This window comes from Cryptomeria japonica, chromosome 7 (assembly GCF_030272615.1).
Source record: "Cryptomeria japonica chromosome 7, Sugi_1.0, whole genome shotgun sequence".
NCBI classification, from domain to species: Eukaryota; Viridiplantae; Streptophyta; class Pinopsida; order Cupressales; family Cupressaceae; genus Cryptomeria; species Cryptomeria japonica.
In genome coordinates, this window is record NC_081411.1 from 11,569,469 (window position 1) to 11,574,413 (window position 4,945).

The window sequence follows — 4,945 nt, forward strand, 5'->3', positions numbered from 1 at the left end:
TTGGTTGGTTCCATTCGATGAGTTCAGGGTGGATAATGGGCATTACTTCATCGATTAGGTTAAGTGCTTTGGACGTATCAGTGAGGGTTAAGACATTATGGTGAAGGTTGTTGATGGTACTTTCCTTGTCAGAATCAGGCGTAGGATGAGACATAGGGTCTGTGGAAGATGTTTCCAGTTCAGGAACCCAAGTGGTCTTTATCTGTGCTTCTCCGTAAACAGGGATATCTTTGCATGGTGGAGGTGGTGATATGTCTTCCTCATCTGAAGTGTTAAGCTGTACAGAATCAAATTCCCATTCATGCGAGTCGGTCTCTGAGTCACTTTCCAGCATCCGATTACTATACCATATTGGGATGTCTTTTGAGTTAAATACTGCAGGTGTGATTGGTTGATGTACCTTTGTAGTGATTGGTGCTACAGGAAGATTGATGGGGATCAAGGAATCTAATACGAGGAGTATCGGTAATATTGACTCAGTTGCTTCTGCTGGAACTGCTGGTGCTATAGATGTTGTTGCGGGTTCTGACATAGTTGCTGCTGCTAATGGTACTATTGATGGGATTACTGGTTTGCTTGGTGGGATGATTGGTATTGGTGATAGTTGTGTTGGGGTTTTGAACCTCGATGGGGCAGTTGGGATGGTGCTTGATGGTGCCTTGATTATAAAAGGTGTCCTCTTTGCAGTAGGTGGACAAAATGGTTTGTTGGGTTTTCCTTTGAATCTGAGCTTAGGAAAGATCTCTTTTTCAAAGCCTAGGCCTGTGTTACCTTTGGGCTTTAATTCCGGCAGCAGAGGTTCATGTCGTCCTTGTTTGCAATATCCTAAAGCACTCCGACCATCATACTCCATTCGTTGCATAATGAGGAGACCTTTGCCATACTGTTCCGTAGGAAGTGTAACTCGCGGTATATCAGTGGTGATGGGATCTTTATAGATCCATTTCACTAGGTCCTCATCTTGTGTTTCTTCCTCTTGACTCTTTCCAAGAACGAAGGGCGTCAAAGCACATGCTGGTATGTTTAGTGGTTGCTGGAGTACCTGCTATGGTTTACCATGTGTTCTGGGAGAAGTGGGCATTTGTCCCACACAAAAGAGTTGACTCAAGTTGTATTCCCCAGGACCTTCCTCTACGATCTTCATCTTAAGATTTTCTTGCTTGGGTATAGTGGTGTTTGAACGGGCAAGAGAGGCGGGACTTATATATGATGTGGAGGAAATGGCTTCTCTATTATTAGGAACGGTAATCTTTGGTTGATGGTTGATATTATGGCAATATGCAAAGGGATTTGCGTCACCCAGAATTGTGATCTCTACTCCGTTATGTGGGAACTTGATACATTGATGGTAGGTAGATGGAATGGCTTGCATGGCATGTATCCAAGGTCTTCCTAACAATAGGTTGTATGGCAGAGGAAGGTCCAGAACCTGACAAATGATGTGCTTTACCACGGGGCCCACTCGGATTGGTAGTACCACAACTCCTTTGGATGAACGCTCCACATCGTCATAGGCTTTGATTGTGATCTTCTGATGAGGATCCACTGATTCGACCGCATATCCCAATGCTGTGACCAACTGTAGTGTACAAATGTTTAGGCCTGCTCCATTATCGATCAAGACTCGCTTGATCCGATGCTGGTTAATAAATCCTTCGATGTGGAGTGAGGCGTTATGTGGTTGCTGGAAGGAAGAGTTGTCACTTTCGGAAAAAGTGAGACAAGGTGATGACTTTAGACTTCCAACCATGGCTTGAAATTGGTCTGTATTTAGATTTGTAGGGACTGACGCCTCTTGGAGTGCTTGATCCAAGATAGTTTTATGAGAGGGTGATAGGTGGAGAAGCTCTAAAATGGATATAAGTGTAGGGGTTTTGTCTAATTGTTCCACAAGATTGTACTGCTTTGGGATGGAGGTGGTGCCTTGTGGAGCTGCCTTCATGGTAACTTTGCCGCGACGTGTAACAACATTGCAATTTGAGTTGGGATTTTTGAATGTTATAGTTGCAACTTGTTCATTGGCATCATACAGATGATTTACAGTGTAATTATACGCAGCTTGTGTATAATCAGTGGTATCAGTGCCTCGCCGGGAAGTGGAAGGACCCCTTTGATCTTGTGATGGAAGTGGATTTTTGAACATCAGATGATCATTATTTGTTGTTTTTGGGTCATGTCCTTCAATTTCAATTTCTCCTCGATCAATAAGATCCTGAATGAGATCTTTCAATCGGTGACAATTAGTTGTCTTGTGCCCTCTTCCTTGATGGAATTCACAGTGTTCAGTATCTCTCCACTAGGCCGGTTTGACCTGAGGCTCATAGTTTGATAGTTTAGGTAGAGTGACCAAATTTTGAGAAATGAGTTGTCGCAATACTATTTCAATGGGTTCCCCTAAGGGAGTGTATGTGCGTTTCTGTTTTTGCTGACGAGGTCTAGGTTCATCCTGAGATGTGATGCGACCTTGATTAGAAGGAACATTTGTGTTGTTTTGAGGCGGAGGATTTTGTCCGGCAAATCGAAGCACAGGTTGTGCATTTTGTATAGTCCTGGCATCCACAACCCCATCATTGACGATATTTTTGTTTTTAATCCAGAAGTTTGGTTTATCGCTGTTGAAGCGTGGACGAGGACCATCTTTTGGTTCATTAAAGATTTTGATGAGTCCTTTCTTGCTGAGTGCCCTTTCACATTTCAAACCCTTGGTGATCATATCATTAAAAGAGTCTGTGTCTTTGACATTCAGGTGAAATTCCATTTCTTCGTTTAAGTTGGAAATGAATATTTCCACTAGTTCTCGTTCAGGTAACTGAAGAGAATGTCTGCTAGACATTTGACGCCATCATTGCAGGAATACTGAGAATTGTTCACCTGGTTTTTGTTTGGTGTTGCACAGATCAGCCATGGTGATGTCGCGTTCAATGTTATGAGAGTAATGAGCTAGGAACTTCTGGATGAGTTCCTCAAATGTTCTAATGCCACCTGGTAGTCAGGAAAACCATGATGTGGTTGTTCCTCCCAAGCTTTGGGGAAAAAGGCACATTAGGTAGGTGTCTTCATATGCCACTTCAAGACAAGCGGAATGAAATTCTCTGACATGATCACGAGGATCTCCCTTTCCTCTATATTTTTTGAATTTGGGTGTTTCGAATCCTCGTGGAAAGGGTGGCATATAAAGATTCCTATCAAAAGGATAGGGACAGATGTCATTGAGTGAGAATTGGTTAGTCTTGACACCACTATGAAGCTGTTGGGCGAGATTCTCGACTTGTTGCCGCAACATCTCCATTTCATTTGGAGGAGGAGGTGGTGGGTTACCTCGAGGAATGTTATATCTGATGGGATCTCTACCTCTTTCCTCTTCATGGCGACTTTGTCTTTCTGATGCTTGTCTTAATTGGGCAAGATCAAAGTCAGAGGGGAGTTTTGCTCCTTCTTGAGCGAGTCTTAAGAAGTGAGCATCCGCATTGCTCCTGAGTATTTCGTCAAAAAGTCTGTTAAAGAGAGGGTTATGCTGAGCCCTTTCTATTGTTGCAGGAGTGGGAGTACTTGGGTTTTTGTCATCTGCATTTCCTCCAAGTGCTTCTTGAAATTCATTGAGATTTTCCTCTTCTTCTTCTCCCCTTTCTATTTCTCGTTGCCTGGACTGTGATCGGGTTTGGGTCATTTTGTTTATAATCTTTTTGTTGAAGTTGTGTGAAAATGATGATGAGTTTTTGTTGAAATGAGAGGTTGATGGTTGGTGAATTGTGTTGCACATGGATCTCTAGCACCTTTAAGGTGGTGTAGCGTCCTAAAATTGCGACACTTGCAATTTCGACTGCATTTGGGTCTTCACGATGGCGATGCAACACAGAACCTGAATGGAGACCTCAAAACTTGTTCATGACATCAAAAACTGCATTTCTCAGCACCCTGGCCTGATCCTCCTTGCACCCTGCTGTCCCGGGAGGTGGGACCATGGCGCCCAGCGCCCTGGTCCCTGGCCCTATTTTGGGCCTGGTCTCTTATGGGGCTTTGGGTCTTTAAGTTTGCAAATTGGAAAATATTGTTTCCTGGTCGGCCTAAGGTCGGGAAAATCAGTCTTTCAACCCTAATTGGCGAGTATATAAACGACATTTCCTCTCCCATTTTGGTAGATGGAAAAAAAGGGCGGAAACAATATTCAAGCATTCAAGCATTCCTTCAAGCAATTGAGCATTCTAAGTCTCCATTCAAGGCTAAGTGTTGCATTCAAGACAAGGATTCAACCATTGAAGAGGAGATCACTTACAACACATTACATACAACATACATTACACCTTCGCATGTAAGAATACAAACATTCTTACAACAAGGTATCAGTACTTGTTTACATTACAAACATTTACATTTACAGCATTCTCATTTCTTGGTTAATTCCAAAACCGGGGTTTGACCTAAAGGCAAACCCCTCATCCCTAACCCCCCAATCATCCTCTCTTTTCTGTGTGTAGGTTGTAGGTACGTGACTGTAATTGAAGATCTGGAATCCTTGTGCAGAAACGAACAAATCCACCTTCGTTTTGCGGATTTTTCGGAGGACCGTGTGCACGCCGGGCGCCATCATCCCGTCAACTTTCGCTCAAATTTGTAGAACAGCACCATCTCGAGATTTTACTGCTAATTCCAGGTCCGCAGCTTCATCCCATATCCCTATCTCTATTTATAAGCGAATGTTTCCCACTTTACATGCATTCCTAGTTCAATCTTTCTATCTACATTCTTTACAAAAGAGGGTATCCTTGATGTCTTACCCCTTGAAACTCATCTAGAATCCAATCTTGCATTGCATGGGATTGGATCTTGTGGGTTTCAACCCCTCTTTTGAATGTAAAGTCTCTCCTAAGTGAAAACCATCAACCCTAGTGACTCTCCCTTCTCTCTCCTCGGAGTTGGGGAGGGGAGAACAACTAGGGTTCGATTT